Below are 26,453 nucleotides of genomic sequence, written 5' to 3'. Positions count from 1 at the left end.
ATGAGTGCATAAATAAATGAGCAAACTAAAGAGAATAAGGACATAAATAGGGAGTTCATTAACAAGAATGTATTGGCTGCCTACCTCATTCCAGGTAACATTTTAGATGCTGAAAATATGTGGCAGTGAACAATGAGGAATGGGAGGAAATTCTTCATGGGAGGGAGGGGAACGCCTCATGAAGGATACATTCTGGTGGAAGGAGATAGAGAAATATAAAAAGTAAACTATGTGGTGAAACTGAAGACAAGTAAAGCCAGAAACATCTTAGGGGTGAGGTTACAATTTGAAAGAGTGGTAAGGAAAGGCCTCACTGAAAAGATGACATTTGAAGATTGACATTGGCCTGAAGGAGGTAACGGTGTGGACTGAGAGAAGGCCATGGTAGGCCAGGAAACAGCAACAGCACATGTAAAAGCCGTGAGGCAGAAGATTGTCTAGCAGGCTCTAAGAACCCCAAGGAGGCAGAAGAAAACAAAGCCAGGGAGGCAGCAGAGAGCCAGACCATGGAGGGCAAGTGTTAGCAAATTTGTTCCGTAAAGGGCCAGGGAGTAAATGTTTGAGGCTTTTGGGACCATGTGGCCTCCATCATAACTAGGCAACACAGCTATTGTAGTGTGAAAGCAGCTACAGACAATATGTAACATATGAGTGTGGTTTTGTTCCAATAAAACTTTATTTACAAAAATAGCTGGCTAACTTGCCATCCAGCTACTGTTTGCCAGCACCTGATGTATGACCCTGCAGGTCATTGTATGGATTTGAGCATTGACTTTGAGTGAGATGGGAGGAGGGGAGACAAAGATTTTGAGCATAAGCTCTAAAAGGACCCCTTTCCCTGTTGCATTCAGAATAGAGCTTGGGGCTGGTCGTGGTGGCTCACGCCTGTAATACCAGCACTCTGCTCCCAGAGGCGGGTGGATCACAAGTTCAAGAGATCAAAACCATTCTGGCCAACATGGTGAAACCCCGTCTCTACTAAAAGTACAAAAATTAGCTGGGTGTGGTGGTGCTCGCATGTAGTCCCAGCTACTCGGGCGGCTGAAGCAGGAAAATTGCTTGAACCCGGGAGGCAGAGGTTGCAGTGAGCTGAGATCCTGCCATTGCACTCCAGCCTGGTAACAGAGTGAGACTCCGTCTAAAAAAAAAAAAAAAAAAAAAAAAAAAGAGCTTGGGGCTGGGCATGGTGGCTCACACTTCTAATCCCAGCACTTCGGGAGGCCAAGGTGGGCAGATCACCTGAGGTCAGGAGTTTGAGACCAGCCTGGCCAACATGGCAAAACCCCGTCTCTACTAAAAATACAAAAAAAAAAAAAAAAATTAGCCAGGCATGGTGGCACACACCTGTAATCCCAGCTACTCGGGAGGCTGAGGAAGGAGAATCGCTTGAACCCAGGAGGCGGAGGTTGCAGTGAGCTGAGATCACACCATTGAACTCCATCCTGGGCAAGAAGAGTGAAATTCCATCTAAAAAAAAAAAAAGAATAGAGCTTGGGGCACACAAGGAGGGAAGCAAGAGAGGGAGCAAGGAAAACAGAAGGCTGATGCAGTAATCCAAGGAGAGATGATGGTGGCATGGGTCAGGGTGTTGGCATTGCAATTGATAAGAATTCATCATATTCCGAGTATATTTAGAAGGCTGAGCCAGCAGGATCTGCTCATGGTAAAGGTGGTAAGGTACAAGAAGAAGAATCAAGGGAAACTGAGGCCTTTGGCCTAGCAACTGGCAAGACGGAGGGGAAAGCGTAAGAGTTCAGTTTCGGACATGTAAGTTTGAGATACTGGTTAGACATGCTTGTAGATGAAAATCCTTTGATTAATCAAGTCAGGTCAGGATGGAAATATAAATTTGGGAGTTGTTGGGGTTTAAATGGAATTAATATATAGGACCAAGGATTGACTGTAGATAGAGAACTAAATGGTCAGAAGACTAAGCATTCCAATAACAAAAGGTAGGGCAGTGAGGAAGAGCCCGCAAAAGAGACTGAGCTGGTGCAGCAGGAGGAAGAGAGAGTTGGCAGCCGGAAAACCAAGTGACTGAGGTGTGACAAGGACTGAGGGGCATCAGATGCAGGCAGAGAACTGCCATGAGGTGGGGACACAGCAGAGAATGCCTTCACAGGCAATGCCCAGAGAGCCATTGGGGCAGGGCCACCCCTGAGACCCTGGACCTCTACAGCCACCAGTGTGCAATGGCAGCCTGGGAAACCTGCAGGCACAAGACCAACCAGTGAGAGCCAGGGCACAGGCTGCACCCAATAAAGTTATAGGGTTGGGGCCACCTGAACCCCTGGGGAACCAACCCTCACCCCAGTGTGACTGGAAGAAGGTGAGACATAAAGTCAAAGATTATCCTCAAGCCTCGAGATTTAATGTTGCTTGCCCTGCTGGGTTTTGGACTTACTTGGGACTAAGCTATTCCTTTCTTCTTTCCTATTTCTCCCTTTTAAAATGGGAATATCTACCCTATGCCCATTCCACCACTCTATTTTGGAATCACATAACTTGTTTGGTTTCACAGCTGGAGGGAAATTAGGCTCAGGATGAATCACACCTTGTCAGTCTTACCTATATGTTTACGTAAGACTTTGGACTTAGAATTTAAAGTTGATGCCGGAACAAGTTAAGATTTTGGTGGCTAGTGGGATGGAATGAATGTATTCATTTGAGAACATGAATTTGAGAAGCCAGGCGTGGAACGCTATGGTCTGAATGTGTCCTTCAAAATTCATGTGTTGAAACTTAATGGCCAGTGAGATATTAAGAGGTAGGACCTTTAGAGGATTAAGTCTTGAAGGCAAAGCCCTCCTGGATGGGATTACCATCCTCATAAAAGGCTTGACGGAGTGATTTTGGTGGCTTTTTGCCCTTCCACCTTCTACCAAGTAAGGACATAACAAGCAACCATCTCAAAGCAGAGAGAGCAGCTCTCACCAGACAACCAATTTCCCAGCACCTTCGTCTTAGACCTTACAGCCTCCAGAACCATAAGAAATGTTTCTGTTGTTTATAAATGACCCAGTTCCAGGTATTTTGTTATAGCAGCACAAATGGACAAAAACCAGTGCTTAATTTAGCCCCATACAGCCTAGCTCTCCCCTGCTGCAGCCAGCTTCTGCAATAACAGGAATGCAGAGTGCAAACTTCCACAGGCTCTTCTTGACCACTGTGATTGATCCCTTGTAGATTAAAAACCAGAACGACTTTACCTGTTGCTTTGGTGGAATCTTAGTCCACATTCTCCACCCATCTGGACTAAGGCTTACTGCATTTCCGTCAAATCAATATGAGAGCCTATCAGGCAAAAGGCAATTTTCCCTGGATGGGGAGGTTGAAACAATGAGCTCTTGTTGGTCACAGAACACTCTGCAGACTGCAGTCTACATCCCTGGCTGTACTGAGCTTCTATTGCTTCTAGATTCACTTCATCATAGCTGTCCTCTGCATCTGATTGTGGATAGTGCTCTATAGCCTACACTAAGCCTTTGTTCAGGTGACATGAGATCATTTCCCAAAGGGGAAAGAAGTAAGGCACAGGCATGAAAATGCTATTGTTTTGTGAAATGATAGGGCAGTGGGAGAAGGAAATCAAGACCCCAAATAGCAGGGGCTTCTGCCGTAGACAACTGCTTGTGAGGGAGTTGGCGCTGGAACCATCATGGGTACTCTGGATTTTCTTCTTCCGCTGTTTTTTGCTTAGGAAATAAGTTCAACAACATCAAACTAAGCAGCTTGATATATATCACAGGACAAAACACTAAAGGCAAATGAGGGTATTCCCAATTTCTCATCACCAAAGCTTCAGCTACAAAGAAACATCTCACAAGCAAAATTAAAAGAGCAGTACCATGATGCTTCCAGCGCCTACCAAAGAAAAAATGTGACGTGCATTTTAGGAGCCACAGTAACCATTACCTCTAACATTCAAAATTTTAAATTTAATTCCCTTGATATTTACTTCTGTAGAGAACTAAGCTATTCCCCCTAGGATGGCTACAATTTTTGTTAAAGGAAAACAAGTGATAACAAGTGTTGGCAAAGATGGAGAAACTGGAACCCTTGGGTACTGTTGATGGGACTGTAAAATGATGTAGCCACAATGGCAACAAGCTTGGCAGGCAGTTCCTCAAAAAGCTACACAGAGAAGGCCTGGCCTGGCGGCTCACGCCTGTAATCCCAGCACTTTGGGAGGCCAAGGCGGGCAGATCAGGAGGTCAGGAGCTCGAGACCATCCTGGCTAACATGGTGAAACCCCATCTCTACTAAAAGTACAAAAAATTAGCCGGGCATGGTGGCGGGTGCCTGTAGTCCCAGCTTCTCGGGAGGCTGAGGCAGGAGAATAGTGTGAACCCAGGAGGCGGAGGTTGCAGTGAGCCGAGATCGCACCACTGCACTGCAGCCTGGGTGACAGAGCGAGACTCCGTCTCAAAAAAAAAAAAAAGCTACACAGAGAATTACCATCTGACCCAGCAACCACTCCTAGGTGTAAAACCAAGAGAATTAAAAGCAGGTACTCAAACAAATACATGTGCACAGCACGATTAACAGTCAAAAGGTGGAAACAGCCTGAATGGCCATCAATGGATGAACAGATAAAGCATGGTACATACCCGCAATGGAATACCATACAACCATAAGAAAGAAATGAAGCACAAGCAAATGCTACAGTCTTGAAAACATGATGCTAAATGCAAGAAGTCAGAAATGAAAGGCTGCGTATTGTAAGGCTCCATTTATATCAAATATGCAAAATAGGCAAATCTACAAAGAGGATACAGACTGGGGATTGTTGGGGCTGGCGCTAGTGAGTAAAGGGTAGCAACTGCTTCATGGATATGGGACTTTATTGTGGGCTGATAAAAAAGAACTAAAGTGTTAATATAGACTTCGTAAAATTATCCAAATATCCATTTGGATTGTAGGGACTTTTTTTTCTTTTATTTACCTGTAATACGTTAAAGATTTATTCTGACAAATCACATTGAAAAAATGGACAGTAATTTTTATTCTACTGAAGAGAAAAAGTAAACTTCATACTTCTCTCTGCTCCCCTTGGCCCGAAATGCTTATTCTAAATGGCTAAGAGGGCTTTTTGTTTGTTTGTTTATTAAGACATGGAAAAAAAAAAAAAAACACCAGAACTAGGAAGCGACAGGCTCACTGCCTCCTGACCCTGATGCCAGAGATGTATTCAGGTCTGTTCCAATGCCCATCATCAGCACCCACCTTCCAGCCATGGCCAGGTATTACGCTACTACTGTTTCTTACTATTTTAACTTACCTTACACTTAAAAAAAAAATCCTAACCGTGTCCTTTCACCTCATTCTAGGTAATAATACCTGTAAAATTGCCGGGTGCGGTGGCTCACGCCCGTAATCGCAGCACTTTGGGAGGCTGAGGCAGGAGGATCACCTGAGGTCAGGAGTTCGAGACCAGCCTGGCCAACACGGTGAAACCCCATGTCTTCTAAAAGTACAAAAATTAGTCAGGCATGGTGGCATGCACCTCTAATCTCAGCTACTCAGGAGGCTGAGGCAGAATCATCTGAACCCAGGAGGTGGAGGCTGCAGTGAGCTGAGATCACGCCATTGCACTCCAGCCTGGGTGACAGAGTAAGACTCCTTCTCAAAAAAAAAAAAAGAAAGATAGGGAAGATTTGTTAGTAGTCTGTGAGTTCCACAGTTATGTCAAGCACATTAAAAATTCCTTAAATTCCTAATTACCTTTTCCTGTCTTTTTTCAAGAGGATTTAACTTCATCAGAATTTTTCTTTACATTTAAAACACCTGCATCTTCAGTTGCCTCATCATCCGGCAAAGTGAAGGTCATTCTTCTCAAGCTTTCTTTACATTGTTTACTGTCTTCACTTTCTTCCAGGTCATCATCTTCATCCCTACACTACCAAAACTCTTATAAAAAGAAATATACTGCTTTCCATTAGAAAAACAAAAGGAAACATATTTTCCCTTAATAAAGTTCTTCTTTTATATGCCTAATGCAACCAAATACTCAGAAGTTCCAAAATCATTCAGGTATTACGGAAGAGAAGGTATCATTTAAGTGACATGCTATGTAAGAAACAGAACAAAAGTGTCCAATATATAGAAAATAAATTATTCATCAATCGATAATACAAACTGTCAATCTCACAAAAATAACAGGATTTTTGGGGTACAAAACCAAATCAAAGTTCCTGGCAAGAAAGGTTTGATTGCCACTGCCAGTAATATTTTTCTTCATTAAATGATCTCTAATGTCCCTTTAAATCCACAGACTTTCCTCTGGCTATCTTAAGAATATCTGATAGGAGAGAATCTAACTTCTTAAAACAAAGATGTGTGAAAACCACAAGTACAAATACATGATTGGACAATTCCAGCTCACAATGTAAAGGATGGTTCAAATACTCACATTTCAGAAATGCTTAGTTCTTCTGCTGCTTCTTCAGCAATTTCATCCACTTGTTTGAACCCAGATCATCATCATGATCTCTTGCTATGTCTTCATCACTTTCAACTGGATCAAAAAAATCTTTGTACTTCACATTTCTGGAACTTTTACCTGACTGAAATAAAAAGATTTTTTAAACTACTAATTAGGAATAGAAAAATACATCATTACCGTTCTGAAATGGCAAGTCATAGACCGAGAATATATTTTCAAATCACAAAAGACTTGTGTTCAAAACATACAAATGACTCTTAAAATTCAACAATAAGAAATTAAGCAACGCAATTATAAAATGAGCAAAAACCAGTTGATCTTTGACAAAGTTGCAAAAGCAGCTCAATAGAGGAAGGATAGCCTTTTCAGTAAATGGTGATGGTGCAACTGGACATCCATAGGCCAAAAAGTTGAACCTCAGCCTGAACCTCACATTTTTACAAAAATTAACTAAAAAATGGATTATATACTTAAATACAAAACTGAAACTACCAAACTTCAGAAAACATAGGAGAAAATCTTGGCATCTAGGGTTAATAGCTCTCTTATTTTACACCAAAAGCATTAACCACTGAAGGGAAAATGGCAAGTTGGACTCTATCAAAATTAAAAGTGTTTGCTCTGTGCAAGACCATGAACAGGAATAAACATAATTACAGACCACTAAAAATATTTGCAAGCCAATATTCACAAAAGAACTCATGTATAGAACATATAACAAACTCTAAAACCTCAGCAGATAAACAAATAATCCAATCAGAAAATGGGAAAAAGACATAAAGAGATATTTCACTGAAGAGGATATTCAGATGGCAGGTAACCATGTGAAAAGATGCTCCACATCATTAGCCTTTAGGTAAATGCATTAAAGTGACAATGAAGTATCATTACCTATCACAATAAAAAATAGTAACAATAAAATGCTGGCAAGGATGTGGAGAAACTGGATCACCCATACATTATTGATGAGTTTGGCAATTCCCTACAAAGATAAAATGTTCTGTACCTTGACTGCATCAAATTAAATATCAAGTTGTGATATTGTACCATAGTTTTACAAGTGTTACCACTGGCGGAAACTCAATAAAGGCTACAGAGGATCTCACTGTACCATTTCCTACAACTTCATGTGAATCTACAAAATTTTATCTCAAAAATAAAAATTTGATTTTTAAAGTGGGCAAAATATCTGAAGAGACACTTCATCAAAAAAGATACAGGCTGGGCACGGTGGCCAACGCCTGTAATCCCAGCACTTTGGGAGGCTGAGGCGGGCGGATCACGAGGTCAGGAGATTGAGACCATCCTGGCTAACACGGTGAAACCCGGTCTCTAATAAAAAATACGAAAAATTAGCCGGGCATGGTGGCGGGCCCCTGTAGTCCCACCTACTCCAGAGGCTGAGGCAGGAGAATGGTGTGAACCCGGGAGGTGGAGCTTGGAGTTAGCCGAGATTGCCCCACTGCACTCCAGCCTGGGCCACAGAGCGAGACTCTGTCTCACCAAAAAAAAAAAAAAAAAAAAAAAAAAGATATACAGACGACAAATCAGTATATAAAAATTTGCTAAATATCATTTTTTTTGGGAAATTCAAATTAAATCAACAATGAGATACCACCACACACCTATCAAAATTGCTAAAATCCAAAATCAAGGAAATTACAATTGCTATTAATAGTTAAATCTGTGGGGTGCTGGAAACTCTCATGTATTGCTTATGGGAAAGCAAAATAGTACAACCACTTAGGACAGCAGTTTGGCAGCTTCTTACAAGGTAAGACATAGTCTCATCACATGATCCAACAATAGGGTGTTCCTAGGCATTTGCATACTGATTTGAAAACTTACGTGCTCACAAAACCTGTACACAAATGTTTATAGCAGCCATCCATATTCATATTCACCCAAAACGAAGCAAATAAGATGTTCTTCAATAAGTGAATGCATAAACAAACTGCAGTACATTTCTACAATGGAATACTAGTCATTAACAAAAAGGAGCATCATGCAAAACATGGATGAATCTCAAATGCATATTTCTAGGTGAAAATAAGGAAGTTTGAAAAACCTGCATACATAAATTGGAATGATTGATTCCATTTATATGATAATCTGGAAAAGGCAAACTGTAAAGATCATTGTTTGCCACGGATTTGGAGGAGAAAAGAAAGATAAAGGCTGGATGTGGTGGCTCACGCCTGTAATCCCAGCACTTTGGGAGGCTGAGGCGGGTGAGTTGTCTGAGGTCGGGAATTCAAGACCAGCCTTGCCAATGTGGCGAAACCCCATCTCCACTAGAAAAAAAAAATTAGCCGAGCATGGTGGCACACAGCTGTAGTCCCAGATACTTGGGAGGCTGAGGCAGGAGAATCGCTTGAACCCAGGGGGCAGAGGTTGTCGAGAGCCGAGATGGCACCACTGCCCTCCAGCCTGGGCGACAGAGCAAGACTCCATCCGGCCTGGGTAACATGGTGAAACCTGGTCTCTCTCTCTTTTTTGTGTTTGGATGTGGGTGTGGGGGGGGGGGGCAGAGTTTTGCTCTTGTTGCCCAGGCTGGAGTGCAGTGGCGTGGTCTTGGCTCGCCGCAGCCTCCGCCTCCCGGGTTTGGGTGGTTCTCCTGCCTCAGCCTCCCGAGTGGCTGGGATTGCAGGCACGAGCCATCATGCCCAGCTAATTTTTTTTTTTTTTTTTTTTTTGGTAGAGATGGGTTTTCTCCATGTTGGTCAGGCTGGTTTCAAACTCCCGACCTCAAGTGATCTGCTCACCTTGGCCTCCCGGGGTGCTGGGATTGCAGGCGTGACCCACCGCGCCTGGCGTAATTTATTAATCAGAAAGGAATAGATCGGCCTGGCATGGAGGCTCAGGCTTGTGATCCCAGGACTTTGGACGACAGAGCGCGGTGATCACTGGAGCCTAGGAGCTCCAGACCGGCCTGGGCAACATGGTGAAACCTTTCTTTCTTTTTTTTTTTTTTTTTTTTTTTTTTTTTCCTTTTTTGAGGCGGAGTTTTGCTCTTGTTGCCCAGGCAGGGTGCAGTGGCGTGGTCTGGGCTCCCCGTGGCCTCCGCCTCCCAGATTTGGGTCGTTCTCCTGCCTCAGCCTCCCAAGCGGCTAGGACTGCAGGCGTGAGCCACCATGCCCAGCTAATTTTTTTTTTTTTCTTTTGTAGAGACGGGGTTTCTCCATATTGGTCAGGCTAGTCCCAAACTCCTGACCTTAGGTGATGCGCCCGCCTCGGCCTCTAGGGGTGCTGGGATTGCAGGCTTGAGCCACCATGCCCAGCTAATTTTGTACTTTTTTTTTTTTTTTTTTTTTTGGTAGAGATGGGTTTTCTCCATGTTGGTCAGGCTGGTCGCAGACTCCCAACCTCATGTGATGTGCCCGCCTCCGCCTCCCCGGGTGCTGGAATTGCAGGCGTGAGCCACCGCTCCCGGCCCAATTTATTAGTCAGAAAGGAATAGATCGGCCTGGCGTGGTGGCTCACGCTTGTGATCCCAGGACTTTGGACGGCCCAGCGCGGCGGATCACTGGAGTCTAGGAGCTCCAGACGGGCCTAGGCAACATGGTGAAACCCGGTCGGTTTTGTTGTTGTTGTTGAGGCGTAGTTTCGCTCTTGTTGCCCAGACTCGAATGCAGTGGCGCGGTCTTGGCTCGCCACTGCGTCCACCTCCCGGGTTTAGGTGGTTCTCCTTCCTCAGCCTCCTGAGTGGCTGGGATTGCAGGCGTGAGCCACCATGCCCAGCTATTTTGTATTTGTTTTTGTTGTTGTTGTTTTTGTTTTTGGTACAGACGGGGTTTCTCCATGTTGGTCAGGCGGGTTTCTAACCCCCGACCTCAGGTGATCCGCCTGCCTCGGCCTCCCCGGGTGTTGGGATTGCAGGCCTGAGCCACCATGCCCGGCTAATTTTGTAATTTTTTTTTAGTAGAGATGGGGTTTCTCCATGTTGGTCGGGCTGGTCTCCAGCTCCTCACCTCAGGTGATCCGCCCGCCTGGGCCTCCCAAGTGCTGGGACTGCAGGCCTGAGCCACCGCGCCTGGCCCCAAACCGGGTCTCTTAAGGGAAAAACAAAACAAAAACGACAAAGATTAGCTGGGTGTGGTGGGCCCCGCGGGTAGTCCCAGCTACTCTGAAGGCTGATGTAGAAGGATTGCTTGAGCCCGGGGTCGAGGTGGCAGTGAGCTATAATGGAGCTGCTGCACTCCAGACTGGGCGACAGAGCGGGACTCTGTGGCAGGAAAAGGGAAAGGAAAAAAAGAAACTAAATAAGAGGCTGCTACTTTTCCAAAAGAAATTATTGACTACCAATAAAAAAATACACTGTAGCTTTGTTACAATATACAAATAGCTAAACTTTATACAGCCATGACCCTCTTCTGGCACTGCTCTAAGCCTTTTCCTGCTCTGAAATAGCTATTGTTGTTACCTCCATTGCAGAGAAAATGGATGCCAGAGGTTGTTGTGGAAGGACCCACGGAAACTGACTATGAAATTGACTTGTTGTAAGTTTCAGACTTAAAGGTTCTTCCTGCTCTGCTCCTTACATTGCCACATTTTAGTTAAGGTACCTCTTACAATACTTGTCCTTTCTGTATTTGGAGGAACTTCTCTTGCAATTTGAAGGTTTTTTTTGTTTGTTTGTTTTTGCACTAAGCATTTGGTCATAAGATCATCTGCGTTTTATGTCAGTTTAAGTACCTCTTTAGACATTATTCATTTAGGAATCTAAATAGGAGCTAGCATTGTGTGTAAAAGGAAAGAACAGCTGTTTACAACCATTTTTGTTTCATAATACAAATATAAATCAATATGTTAATGGTGATGCAGGCTGGGAGGGGAGGGAAAATATGCAGAGAGAAAAGCTCCCATCTCTGCTTGGAGTTCAGCACTGGGTCTCTATTCCTTTCCATCTTCCTTGTCAAGGCTGTCACAGTGACAGAAGCACACAGGGCTGCCTTTTAGTGACACCTGCTGGGACAGACCTGGCAGAACGGATTGCAGATTTGCATATTTCCTGGCTGCCTCTGCTAGCCTAGTCAGCAGCCCACTCCAATTCATGCTGAGCTTGGACAGCTCAGGTTTGAAAAATTCCCCCTTCCCTTGGAGCAACCGCTTGCCAGCCTCCTCATCATTCCTAAACGAGAATGACATACATGCCAGCATGACAGAGATCCAGAAATTTATAGAAGCTTCATTGTGAGCCTATATCCTTAACAGGGGCTCAAACTGCCAACACCGAATGAAGAGAGAGATTTTGCAGTAAAGCAGGAAGTCATTAAAATAATGAATCACCAGGCTGGGTTTTGAGCTCCTTTCCCACTAATTTAATGGAAAGATTTATTGTCTTTACAATGTACAACGCCCATCATCAGTTGAAAATAGAAGCCAAAAATGCATTTAAGGCCAAGTGCAGTGGCTCACGCCTGTAATCTCAGCTCTCTGGGAGGCTGAGGTGGGTGGATCACCTGAGGTCGGGAGTTCGAGACCAGCCTGGCCAGTATGGTGAAACCCCATCTCTACTAAAACTACAAAAATTAGCTGGGCATGGTGGCATGCACCTGTAATCCCAGCTACTGGGGAGGCTGAAATAAGTTCATAAATTGAGCAGCTGTGAGGTAATTGGCCCAATTGCTACGTTACTTTCACCGCTTGAGGCTGAACAGTGCACAGGAGAGTGCAGGTTTACAGGTCTCTGAATAGTGCCGTCCAAAAATGGTGAACAACCACCCTGAAAAACAGCTTGGTGTTTTGTTGTTGTTGTTGTTGTTTTTCACAAATTAGAAACGTGCTTAGCTGTTTACCCACTAACTGCACTCATGGCCACTTCCCCTAGAGAAATAAAAGTTGATATTCATGCAAAAACTTGTGCACGAGTTTTCACAGAAGCTTTATTTTTAACAACCAAACTGTAAACAACCCAAATGTCCTTCAGCAGGTGGATGGCTAAACAAACCATGGTACAGCCATACAATGGACTAGTACTTAGTAATAAAAAAGCAATGAACTGTTGTTGAATGATTTGCAATGACCTCAAAGGAATTAAACTTTAAAAATTCAATCTCAGGACGGGTGCGGTGGCTCACGCCTGTAATCCCAGCACTTTGGGAGGCTGAGGTGGGCAGATCATGAGGTCTGGAGTTCGAGACCATCCTGGCCAACACGGTGAAACCCTGTCTCTACTAAAAATACAAAAAATGAGCCGGGCATGGTGGCACCCGCCTGTAGTTCCAGCTACTTGGGAGGCTGAGGCAGAATTGCTTGAACCTGGGAGGCGGAGGTTGCAGTGAGCCAAGATCGCACCACTGCACTCCTTCCAGGCGACAGAGTGAGACTCCGTCTCAAAATAAATAAATAAATAAATAAATAAATAAATAAATAAATAAAGCAATGTCAAAAGTTGTACAATATATAATTTCATTATAAAAGGTTTTCAACATGACAAAATTCTAGAAATAGGGAACAGATCAGCAGTAGCCAGGGACTTAGAGAAGTGGGGTGAGTGTGATTATAAAGGGATATCATGAGGTCCTTTCTTCGGATGACAGCATAATGCTATATCTTGATTATGTTATTGGTTATATGTATCTACACCAGTGATAAATTTCTTAGAAGTATACACATATACACAAAGAATAAAAAAGAGTGCAGAAAAACACTTCTGAATCCAAGTGAGGTCTGTAGTAAAGTTAATTGTAATGTGGTTTTGATAATGTAGAGTTGGTCCTTTATAGCTGCAGTTCTGCATCTGCAGAGTCAACCAGCTGATTGAAAATACTCAAAGACAAAACCAATAAAGATAACAATACAACAATAAAAATACAAATTGAAAAAAACAGTGCAGAATAGCAACTATTTATGTAGCACTTGCATTGTATTATGTATTACAAGTAATCTAAGAATGATTAAAGCAGTGGTCCCCAACATCTTTGGCACCAGGGAATGGTTTCCTGGGAAACGATTTTTCCACAGATGGGGTAAGGGCTGCTGGGGTGGTTTTGGTATGAAACTGTCCCACTTCAGATCATCAGGCATTAGACTCTCATAAGGAGCATGCAACTAGACCCCTTACATGCACAGTTCACAGTAGGGTTTGCACTCCTACAAGAATCTAATGCTGCTGCTGATCTGACAGGAGGTGGAGCTCAGGTGGTCATGCAAGCAATAGGGAGGGGCTTTACATACAGATTTATTACATGTATTATAAATACAGATTTATTACATTTATTATAAATACAAATATATTTACAGAGCACACTACTCATCTCTTGCTGTGCAGCCTGATTCCTAAAAGGCCACAGACCAATAGTGGTCAACAGCCCCAGGAGCTGGGGGCTCCCAATTTAAAGGATGTGCATAGGTTATATGCAAATACTAAACCATTTTATGTCAGGGACTTGAACATCCATGGATTTTGGTATCTATGGGGGTGCTTGTACAAAACCCCAGTGGCTACTGAGGGATGACTATGCTATGATTATATAAGAGGTTTTCATTATAGGAAGTGAGTTGAAGGGTACACAGGGACTCTTATCTACTATTTTGTAACTATTAATATTTTTAAATCTATAATTACTTCTAAAAAAGAAAAAAGCCGGGCGCGGTGGCTCATGCCTGTAATCCCAGCACTTTGGGAGGCTGAGGCGGGTGGATCACAAGGTCAGGAGATCGAGATCATCCTGGCTAACACGGTAAAACCGCGTCTCTACTAAAAACACAAAAAATTAGCCGGGCGTGGTTGTGGGCGCCTGTAGTCCCAGCTACTCAGGAGGCTGAGGCAGGAGAATGGCGTGAACCCGGGAGGCAGAGCTTGCAGTGGGCCGAGATCGCACCACTGCACTCCAGCCTGGGCGACAGAGCGAGACTCCATCTCAAAAAAAAAAAAAAGAAAAGAAAAAGAAAAAACCCTGATGGACAACTTATCTGCTAGGTTGGTTAATTGTAAAGGGGAACATCACATTAATAAATTGGTTAATTGTCACTGGAGTATCAATGGTATATGACATCCTGGGTAGCCTGGAGATGAAATCCTAATAACCACATCCCATAGGCCTTTACAGCATGTAGTGCGGTAAGCCTCGTCAAAGGTAGTGACAATGCAGGACTGAGTTCCTAAGGTTTGGATGCCAGCAAGTTCTTTCTCAGATTAAGTAGTTTTGACGTATAAGCTTGTATTTGTCCTTCAAAACATTCTTGAGAAGTCTGCTGTACCAGTTCTCATCACAACTTGGAAAACATGTGCTTGGTGTGGGTAAGAGAAGTTTTCCTTTCATGTTTATTGGAGTTGCTCTGCACAAAAACTATTAATTGTGTAGGTTTTTGGCATTTAGAAAGGAGCAGGAGATTGCCCACTTCACTGGGCTTCACTGGTTGATATTTCTTCCTTTTGCCTCACTCTAACTTCCTTCAGAGACTTGACATACACTTTTGTAGTAATGGTAATGCATTAGTGAAAATAATTTGGAAATCATTGACAGCCATTTGTCCTAACTACATTGTTTTTGGATCTATTCAAAAGATAACATAAAACTGCCCAAATCTTTCCACATAGTCCTTTGAAGGTTTTACTCTTAGAAACCTATCTTAATAAAGTATCTATACTTGTCTGTTTAACAACATGAAGAGTATTGTCCACCTGGACATGGGTCCCCAGAGTGCTCATGCAGCAGACCCTCTCAGAACTCCATCCATTTCTCCCACTGCCTTTGGAATAGCCTTTGACATAATGCTGATTTCTGATCCAGCAAACAGCCCCAGTGAGTTTCCTGAAACACTGAATTATTGCCAGTTGTCTTGAGCAAATAATTCTGCAAGGCAGGGTTATCCCCTTCTAAAAGAGGTTACCTACACAATGACTTAAGCTGTTTGACAGTCAGAGATGACTTTGAGGAAACAAATCTGGAATGCTGGTGATATATTAATAGTCTGGATATTTCTCCCCACCCAAATCTCACATTGAATTGTAATCCCCAGTGCTGGCGGGAGGTGTTTGGATCCTGGGTGACTTGGTGCGGTCTTCATGATAATGAGTTCTCAGAAGACCTGGTTATTTAATAGTGGCACCTTCCCCCAACTATATCTTTCTTGATCCTGCTTTCAGCCTGTGAGATGCACCTTTCACCATGATTGTAAGCTTCCTGAGGCCTCTCTAGAAGCCAAGCAGATGCAAGCACCATGCCTCCTGTAAAGCTTGCAGAACCATAAGCCAATTAAACCTCTTTTCTTTATAAATTACCCAGTCTCAGGTATTGCTTTATAGCAATGCAGGAATGGCCTAACACAACACAACACAAATTGGAAGAGGTGGTTTACAAAGCATGAGGGGAAACAAAGTTGTATTTCCCATAGTTACTCCAGGCTGAGGTGGTTGGAGCTTTCTTTCTCTAGATGGCAGGCCTAGTAGGGCTGGAAGGCAAATAAAAAATTCAATACATAGACATATATATATAGAAACATACTGGACGGTAAAAATTAACTGCCATGCCATCATCTACTTTGCTTCTGTGAAAAATAGGCCTGGGACAATAGCATCATAACAAGATACCTCTGAGAGAAAGAAAATGGTCCCCAACTGGTTTGGTTTATTTTGATATTTTCCCTGAGGTTAAAGCCATGTATATGCTTTCTAAAATCAGTGGAAGAGGGGGTTTTGGAAAAATGGTAGCTTAAAACCCAAGCACTGGCTGGGCGCGGTGGCTCACGTCTGTAATCCCAGCACTTTAAGAGGCCAAGGCAGGTGGATCACGAGGTCAGGAGATCGAGACCATCCTGGCTAACACGGTGAAACCCCATCTCTACTAAAAATACAAAAAATTAGCCGGGCATGGTGGTGGGCGCCTGTAGTCCCAGCTACTCGGGAGGCTGAGGCAGGAGAATGGCGTGAACCCAGGAGGCGGAGCCTGCAGTGAGCCGAGATCATGCTACTGCACTCCAGCCTGGGTGACAGAGCGAAACTCTGTCTCAAAAACAAAACAAAACAAAACGCCAAGCACTGACTCCAATCTACCTGCCTTTCTAGAGACAAATGGCTCCTGGGCCTTACAGATAGTTGGATGTCGGGTTCCAGGAAGGCTTTGGATTCTGTGAGCATCCAGGACAGAGAAAAACCACCAGATACCAGCGTCAGAGCTCTTGAGTGAAAAGCTGAAAGCTTGGCCCCATAGATCTCGTGGCCTCTGCCAGAGTAATCAGCTTTCACAAGGGCCTTTCATCTCCCTGGCTCCCATGAGTACAAGGAGAAAATGAATGGCTGAGCTTGATCTTCACTGTGTTTGAGCCTGAAAAGACTAGTAGGGACTGAGAACCGAAAATCTTCCTTCAACTGCCTCATCTCCATTCCATTAGCCTGCCTGCTTTTATACCACATTCCCATTGTGTTGGTGGGACAGGGGAGAGAAAAAATGCCTTCACTTCAACATGACTGCTGACACCTAGGGAAATCAAACAACTCACTCTGTACTTTAGTGAAATTATATTTAAGAAAAACACATAAAGAAGCCCAGAAGCTGCTAAAAGATTAACAGTCAGGATTAATGGAATTCATGCAAACTGATACAGAATTACTAGAGGCAATGGATACCAATTTGATTTAGAAGTAAAAGCACTAAGAATCAGTCACCATCAAAATCTATTATAATCTTAACTCATTTTATGATATTTTTGCTTTAACTGAAACCTTGCCCTGCTTTGAAGTAATTGTTTCCTTTACAGCCTTTCTCAAGTGATGGCTGCATTCTTTTCCACTCCTCACACTAACTGCTGGTGTATTTCTTGTTTTTCATTGCCATTTACAGAACATTATCTGTCCTAGACCAAATTTTCTTCTGCTTCTTCAGAAGTCCCCAGTCTTGAATCATAGCATTATACTATACCATCCCAGACCCTTATTATTGCTAGTATCTACCAGCCCCTGTTATCAATGTTCTCCACACCCTTATTCTCTAAACATTTTATCTCTGTGAGAACTGCTATTTTCTTTAAGTTTTTCTGTTACAAAATTTGGTTACTTTAGGATCCACAAAGATGACCCTTGAACATGCACTTCCTAGACTCCTCTCCTCTAATAATTGTGTCTTCCACCTTATCTCAGCCACTCATATTCAAGGTATTTATTCATTACCAATAGCAACAAACTGTTCCCTACTTTCAACTTTAAGCATTCCACTTCTTTTTATAATTCACCCTAAGTCCATCATTTTTTGACCTCTTCAGACAATAATCCATTAATCCTACTGCTTTTTCATTATCCCTCGACATCCTCATAGCCTCAATTTCTTCCTTATTCAACTTAAATTCCATAGCCAATATTGATTATCTCTCACCTTGAATCTCACTTCTCTCTGACTTTATAGTATTCCTCTGGCAATTCACTATTTAAAATTTATGCCCAAACTCAAATGCCTTTAAATATTATAAATATACAATTATTATTCTTAAGTGAGCCCTAAATGCTGACCAGCCTTCAAATTATTTTTCTATCCAGCCAATCCTTCATTCTCCTGGATGACTATTTCATAACGCCATCCAACATGCACCCTCTCAGCTGAGAACACCTTGCTAGGTATTTCATTAAGATACTAGAAGCAATCAGAAAAGAACTTTCACATATTCCCACTACCATGTTTACTGACTACCCACACCTGAGGTTGTGTACTCTGACTTCTCCTCAACTTTGGGAGAACTGCCTAAGATTCTAGCAAAGGTCATGTCTTTTACTTGTGCACTCATCCCATCTTGCCTAGTTACTTGGATCCATCACTTCCCCCTTCTTCCTCTCCTCTATCTCTTATTTTACCTTTGTTGGAATTATCCAGTTGGTATACAAACAATTACTGTTAATTCTACCTTAAAATAAAACAATCAATAAAAACAAAACCTCTAAATGCGATTTTATTCTCTAGTTAGAGCTCATTTCTATGGTTACATTATATAGAAAAAATATCTTGGGTATAGTTGCCATCTCCAATAATTTTCTAATTTCTTTATGAACTCACTGTATTAAAACTGCTGTTTTCAAGGTCATGTAATCATCAAATAGCTCAATCTTACAATAGATACTACTTTTTACTTCTTGCTGTAGACTGAATATTTGTATTCCCCTGACATTTACATATTGAAACTTAATCCTCAATATTATGGCATTTAGAGATGGGGCCTTTCAGAGTTGAATAGGTCATAAGGATGAAGCTCTCACTAATAATATTAGTTCCCTTACAAAAGAGTTCCCAGCGAGCGCCATTCCCTGCTTTCATCAAGTGAGGACACAACCAAAAGATGGCCATTGGCGAACCAGGAAATAGGCTCTCACCAGACACTGAATCTGTTGATACCTTAATCTTAGTCTTCTCAGCCTCCAAAACTGTGAGAAATAAATTTCTGTTGTTTATAAGACATTTCATGTATGGTGTTTATTGTAGCAGTACTAAAACAGAAATTGGTACCAATAAGTGGAGGTGTTCCTGTAACAAATACTTAAAACTGTGGAAGGGGCTTTGGAACTGGGTCATGGGTAGAGATTGGGAGAGTTTTGAGGTGCATGCTAGAAGAAGCCTACATTGCTGTGAATGGATTTTTAAAGGCTATTCCAGTGAAGACTAAGAAAAAAACTAGAAGAGTCATAGAGAAAGCTTGCATCTTCTTAGAGAGTATCTAGGTACTCATGAACAGAATATTGGTAGAAATACAGACAATAAAGGCCATTCTGATGAGGCCTCAGTCCGAAATTAGGAACATGCTGTTGGGGACTGGAGGAAAAGCTACCCTTGTTATAAAGTGGCAAAGACCTTAGCTAAACTGTGCTTGTGTTCTAGTTTGTTTTGAGAAAGACAGAACTGTGAGTGATAAAATTGTATACTGAGCTGAAACGATTTCTAAGGGAAGTGTTAGTGGAGTGGCTTAATTCTTCCTGACTGCTTATAGTAGAATGCAAGAAGAAAATGCAATTAGTTCCTTTATAAAATGGGCTTAGGCTGGACGCAGTGGCTCACACCTGTAATCCCAACATTTCCGGAGGCCAAGGTGGGTGGATCACCTGAGGTCAGAAGTTTGAGACCAGCCTGTCCAACATGATGAAACCCTGTCTCTACTAAAAATACAAAATTGGCCGGGCGTGGTGGTGCATGACTGTAATCCCAGCTGCCCTGAAGGCTGAGGCAGGAGAATCGCTTAGAACCTGGGAGGCAGAGTTTGCAGTGAGCCGAGATAGTGCCACTGCACTCCAGCCTGAGCGACAGAGGGAGACTGTCTGGAAAAAAAAAAAAAAGAGGCTGTGAACCTATGAAATCAAAACAAGTTTAAGTGTTTCCAAAATACCATGGTGAGTCAGTCATAGGACAGACAGTTCCCTTCCAAAAGGGAGAAATGGGAAAGAAGAAATGATGACAGGTTCTGAGCATGTCCAAAATCCAATAGGGAAAATTCCAATACACCTTTTTGCCTAGCTGCTCTGTCCTCCAGGCCCACTGGGGTGGAAGTCCCGCATTTTGGACCTACTGAGGTGGTGATCCTGCCTCTGCAGCCTTGCTGGGTAGGAGTTGAGCTCAGAAGGCTCTTGGAGGGTTTGTCCTAAGGGCTCTGGGCAGCCCTGCCACCACAGTGGCTCTCTGCCTGGGCCCATAGCTCTCCAAGGTCCTGAAGGTGCTGGTGGCCTCTCTGAAATAGTGATTTCCTTGGAGCCCTTACACTCTGGGCCTGTGGTGGGAGTGGCAGCCCTGATGACCTCTGAATTATGTGAGAGGGAAGAATCATTCTTCTCTTGTCTCGAAGTACCTTGCTTCTGTGGAGATGGCTGATTAGGTCTGTGGTATGTATTCATACTAATGGTCTTATCGAATGGCTACTTGGCTACACATTTAATGTTCTCTTCCAAACAAACTTTCTCATTTTTGGGAAGATAATTGGCTGAGAATTTTCTAAACCTTAAAGTTATGGTTTCTTTTTGCTTAACAATTTTATCTTCAGATAATTTCTTTATGATAAAAGCCCACAAAAACTGGATATAGTCAGAAAACTGGATATAGACAGAATATGCCTCAAAATAATAAAAGCCATATATGACAGAGGTCCACAGCTAGTATTTTACTGAATGGCAAAAAACTGAAAGCCTCTCCTCTAAGATCTGGAACATGACTAGGATGCCCACTCTCACCACCGTTATACAACATACTACTGCAAGTCCTAGCTAGAGCAATCAGACAAGAGATGGAAATTAAGGACATCTAAATTGGAAAGAAAGAAGTCACATTATGCTTGTTTGTGGATGATATGCTCTTATATATGGAAAAACGTAGACTCACCAAAAACCTATTAGAACTGGTAAACAAATTCAGTAACATTTCGTGGTACAAAATCAGCATACAAAAATCAGTAGCATTTCTATATACCAACAGTGAACAATCTGAGAAAGAAATTTAAAAGAATAATTCCACTTACAACAGCCATAAAAATGTTAAACACCTAGGAATTAACCAAATAAGTCAAAGATATCTACAGTGAAAATGTGTCCGGAATTGGTGGGTTCTTGGTCTCACTGACTTCAAGAATGAAGCCGTGGACCCTCGCAGTGAGTGTTACAGCTCTTAAGGTGGCGTGTCTGGAGTCTGTCCCTTCTGATGTTCAGATGTGTTCGGAGTTTCTTCCTTCTGGTGGGTTCGTGGTCTCGCTGGCTCAGGAGTGAAGCTGCAGACCTTCGCGGTGAGTGTTACAGCTCTTAAGGCAGCGCATCTGGAGTTGTTTGTTCCTCCCCATGGGCTCATGGTCTCGCTGGGTTCAGGAGTGAAGCTGCAGATCTTCATGGTGAGTGTTACAGCTCATAAAAGCAGCGTGGACCCAAAGAGTGAGCAGTAGCAAGATTTATTGCAAAGAGCCAAAGAACAAAGCTTCCACAGTGTGGAAGGGGACCCGAGCGGGTTGCCAATGCTGGCTCGGGCAGCCTGCTTTTATTCTCTTATCTGGCCCCACCCACATCCTGCTGATTGGTAGAGCGAGTGGCCTGTTTTGTCAGGGCGCTGATTGGTGCGTTTACAATCCCTGAGCTAGATACCAAAGGTTCTCCATGTCCCCATCAGATTAGTTAGATACAGAGTTTCCACACACAGGTTCTCCAAGGCCCCACCAGAGCAGCTAGATACAGAGTGTCGACTGGTGCACTCACAAACCTTGAGCTAAACATAGGGTGCTGATTGGTGTGTTTACAAACCTTGAGCTAGATACAGAGTGCCGATTGGTGTATTTACAATCCTTGAGCTAGACATAAAGGTTCTCCACGTCCTCACCAGAGCAGCTAGATACAGAGTGTCGATTGGTGCACTCACAAACCTTGAGCTAAACACAGGGTGCTGATTGGTGTATTTACAATCCCTAAGCTAGATATAAAGACTCTCCACGTCCCCACCAGACTCAGGAGCCCAGCTGGCTTCACCTAGTGGATCCCGCACCGGGGCTGCAGGTGGAGCTGCCTGCCAGTCCTGCGCCGTGCGCTCACATTCCTCAGCCCTTGGGTGGTTGATGGGACTGGGCGCCGTGGAGCAGGGGGTGGTGCTCGTCTGGGAGGCTCGGGCCGCACAGGAGCCCATGGAGTGGGTGGGAGGCTCAGGCATGTTGGGCTGCAGGTCCCGAGCCCTGCCCCGTGGGAAGGCAGCCAAGGCCAGGCGAGAAATCGAGTGCAGCGCCGGTGGGCCAGCACTGCTGGGGGACTCAGTACACCCTCCACAGCCACTGGCCCGGGTGCTAAGTCCCCCATTGCCCGGGGCCAGCAGGGCTGGCTGGCTGCTCTGAGTGCGGGGCCCACCAAGCCCACGCCCACCCGGAACTCCAGCTGGCCCGCAAGTGCCGCACACAGCCCCGGTTCCCGCTCGTGCCTCTCCCTCCACACCTCCCTGCAAGCTGAGGGAGTGGGCTCCGGCCTTGGCCAGCCCAGAAAGGGGCTCCCACAGTGCAGTGGGGGACTGAAGGGCTCCTCAAATGCCACCAAAGTGGGATCCCAGGCAGGGGAGGTGCCGAGAGCAAGCGAGGGCTCTGAGGACTGCCAGCACGCTGTCACCTCTCAAAAACTATACAATACTGATGAAATAAATTGAAGAGGACAACAAAAAATGGAAATATATTCCTTGTTAATAGACTGGCAGAATCCATATTGTTAAAATATCAGTACTACCCAAAGCAATCTAGAAATTCAGTGCAATTCCTATCAAAGTACCAATGACATCCTTCACATAAATGGGAAAAAAGTCTTAAAATTTATATGGAACCACAAAAGACTCAAAACAGCCAGTTATTTCAGCAAAAAGAACAACAGTGGGCGAGAGTTAGCGGCCTCTGGTGTGGGATGCCCGCGGAGCCTGGTGGAGCTGGCCTGCGGCTCCTGGGACCCGCTCTCCGGGCCACAAATGTGGCCCAGGGGCCCGGCCCACTAGGCAGGCCTCGCCCAGACACGATTGCCCTGCCCAAGAGGGGAAAGCGACTCAAGTCGCTCCTCTGCTCCGGCCGAGTGACTGTGGAGGATTACGCCAACTCGGATCCGGCGGTCGTGAGGTCTGGATGAGTCAAGAAAGCCGTAGCCAATGCTGTTCAACAGGAAGTAAAATCTCTTTGAAGCTTGGAAGCCTCTCAGGTTCCTGCAGAGGAAGCTCGTTCTGGGGCTGGTGAGCCCTGTGATATCATTGACAGCAGTGATGAGATGGATGCCCAGGAGGAAAGCATCCATGAGAGAACTGTCTCCAGAAAAATGAAAAGCAAGAGGCACAAAGAAGAACTGGACGGGGCTGGAGGAAAAGAGTATCCCATGGATATTTGGCTATTGCTGGCCTCCTATATCCGTTCTGAGGACATTGTGATCTGATCTCTGTACCATATGTATGAGCCATTTGCTGCTGGAATCTCCAAGAATCCAGCCATTCCAGAAAGCACCCCCAGCACATTAAAGAATTCCAAATGCTTACTTTTCTGGTGCAGAAAGATGATTGGGAACAGACGGGAACCAATGCGGGAATTCAACTTCAAGTTCAAAAAACAGTCCGCTAGGTTAAAGAGCAAGTGTACAGGAGGATTGCAGCTTCCCATTCAGTACGAAGATGTTCATACCAATGGAGACTAGGACTGCTGCCTACTGCAGGTCACCACCCTCAACTTCATCTTTATTCCGATTGTCATGGGAATGATATTTACTCTGTTTACTGTCAATGCGAGCACAGACACGCGGCATCATCGAGTGAGACTGGTGTTCCAAGATTCCCCTGTTCATGGTGGTCAGAAACTGCGCAGTGAACAGGGTGTGCAAGTCCTGCTGGACCCAGTGCACAGCGTTCGGCTTTTTGACTGGTGGCTTCCTCAGTACCCATTCTCCCTGACAGCATAGTTACTGCTTCCCATCCCTTGGGGCCAGCCCCAAGTCTAAGTCCATTAGTAATCAGATTCCAGTTTGGACAGGGTGGGTGGATTGTGTATCTGGTTAGTAATGTACGTGCTCTTCAGGTTCTAGGGCTCCTGTTAGGGGAGGAAGAAATGTTGAATCAAGAGGAAAAAGAACTACTATGATTTATAAACATATTTTAATGTAAAAATTTGCATTTAAAAGGAGTGGCCCTGTTTTCTGTGTTAAAACCCCATTTGGTGCTATTGAGTTTGTTCTTTATTCTTTTATCCCAGTGAAAATTGTTGATCTTGCTCTAGGGAAAAATTAAACTCTTTGAATCTCCAAACAAGAGAGGAAAAAAAAAAAAAGAACAACAGTGGAGGAATCACATTACCTGACTTCAAAGAGCTATAGTAACCAAAACAGCATGGTACCGGCATAAGAACAGACACAGACCAATGGAACAGAATAGAGAACCCAGAAACAAATGTAAACACCTACAGTGAACTCATTTTTGACAAAAGTGCCAAGATCACACACTGGGGAAAAGACAGTTTCTTCAATAAATGGTGCTAGGAAAAGTGGCTATCTGTATGTAGAAGAATAAAACTAGACCCCTATCTCCTGCCATATACAAAAATCAAATTAAAATCAATTAAAGACCTTAATACATCAAACTATGCAACTCCTACTAGAAAACATTAGGGGAACTATCCAGGACATTGGTCTGGGCAAATATTTCTTGAGTAATACCCCACAAGTACAGATAACCAAAATAAAATGGAAAAAATGGGATCACATCAAGTTAAAAAGCTTCTGTACAACAAAGGAAACAAATGACAAAGTGAAGAGACAACACATAGAATGGGAGAAAATATTTGCAAACTACATATATGACAAGGGATTAATGACCAGAACATGTAACGAGCTCTAATAACTCTATAGGAAAAAATGTAATAATCTGATTAAAAATGGGCAAAATTTTTATTTGAATAAGCATTTTTCAAAAAAAGACATACAAATCACCAACAGGCATGTGAAAAGGTGCTCAACATTATTGATCATCAGAGAAATGTAAATGAAAACTACAATGAGATATTATCTCACCCCAGTTAAAATGGCTTTTACTCAAAAGACAAGCATTAACAAATGCTGGAGAGGATGTGGAGAAAAAGGAACCCCCATACACTATTGGTGGGAATGTAAATTATACAACCACTATGGAGAACAGTTTGGAGGTTCCTCAGAAAAATTAATAATAGCGCTATCATATGATCCAGCAATTCTACTTTTAGGTATATACCTAAAAGAAAAGAAATCAGTATATCTAAGAGATATATTTACTCCCATGTTTGTTACAGCACTGTTCATAATAGCTAAGATTTGGAAGCAACCTAAGGGTCCATCAATAGAAAAATGAATAAAGAAAATGTGGTACTTATCACAATGGAGTACTATTCAGCCATAAAAAAGAATGAGATCCTGTTATTTGCAAAAACGTGGATGGAAATGGAGGTCATTATGTTAAATGAAATAAGCCAGGTGATATGGTTTGGCTCTGTATCCCCACCCAAATCTTATGTCAAATTGTAATCCTCATGTGTTGAGAGATGGACCTGGTGGGAGGTGATTGGATCATGGCAGCAGATTTCCTCCATGCTGTTCTTGTGATAGTGAGTGCGTTCTCATGAAATCTGATAGTTTAAAAGAGTAGGACTTTCCCCCCATTCTCTTTCTCTCCTGCCGCCATGTAAGACGTTCCTTTCTTCCCCTTCATTTTCCACCATGATTGTAAGTTTCCAGTCACCTGCCCAGCCATGTGGAACTGTGAGTCAATTAAACCTCTTTTCTTTATAAACTACCCAGTCTCAGGTAGTTCTTTACAGTAGTGTGAAAATGGACTAATATCCCAGACACAGTAAGACAAACTTCACATATTCTCACTTATTTGTAAGATCTACAAATCAAAACAGTGAACTAATAGAGACAGCAGAAAGATGGTTATCAGAGGCTGGCAAGTGTAGTGAGAGGGTGAAGGGTATGTAGGGATGGTTAATGAGTAACAAAACAAATAGAAAGAATGTAGAAGACTGGTCATTTACTTTTACTTGGTTACTGAAGACATTGATCTATTTTCCAGAACTCCTCTCAAGTTATTTTAGCCAGTTTCAGTTTTTTTTTTTTTAATACATCTGTGGGTGGTGTGGACTGGGAGCATCCTGGTCTTCCATGTTGCTGATGTCACTCTTCTCAAGTCAATAGTTTTAAATACAATCCATAAACTGATGACTCGCAACTTCTAATCTCCAAGGAAGTCTTATCCCTGAATCTCATAGTTGTATCCAATTGCCTTTCTGTCATCTCATTTTAAACTTAACTCATAATCTGCTTCATTGTCTCAAATTTATTCCTGCCACCTTCTTTCCCATCTTACTAAATGGTAACTTCATTGTTTTATTTGCTCAAACAAAAACTTTGGAATCCTCATGAGTTTTCATGCAAAGCCTCAGCAAGTCCATTAGCTGTTTATTAGAAATATAGCCTTTACCTGACTTTTTTTTTTTAAATCATGTTCATTGCCACAACTCAGATGCAAAATTATTATCATCTCCAATTTGGATCATCACAATAGTCTCTTGTCTTTTATTATCTTTCTCCGTTCCT

General features: G+C 43.2%; 1 protein-coding gene and 1 pseudogene across 1 annotated transcript in view; one reads left to right on the top strand and one right to left on the bottom strand.

Annotated features, from left to right (window-relative positions):
- Positions 1-14: 14 nt before the first annotated feature.
- Positions 15-26,453, bottom strand: part of LOC117975980 (E3 ubiquitin-protein ligase HERC2-like) — a 91,699-nt gene continuing 65,260 nt past the window's right edge. The window contains exons 11-12 of the mRNA XM_063596968.1: positions 6,413-6,566; positions 15-5,928 (exon numbers count right to left, since the gene is read on the bottom strand). The gene's annotated coding sequence lies outside the window, so the exon portion shown is untranslated. The remainder of the gene's footprint in view (positions 5,929-6,412; positions 6,567-26,453) is intronic.
- Positions 22,633-24,534, top strand: LOC100972774 (transmembrane protein 183A-like; annotated as a pseudogene).

The sequence above is a fragment of the Pan paniscus genome, chromosome 16, assembly GCF_029289425.2.
Source record: "Pan paniscus chromosome 16, NHGRI_mPanPan1-v2.0_pri, whole genome shotgun sequence".
In the NCBI taxonomy this organism is placed as follows: Eukaryota; Metazoa; Chordata; class Mammalia; order Primates; family Hominidae; genus Pan; species Pan paniscus.
This window is presented reverse-complemented; position numbering and strand designations above follow the sequence as displayed.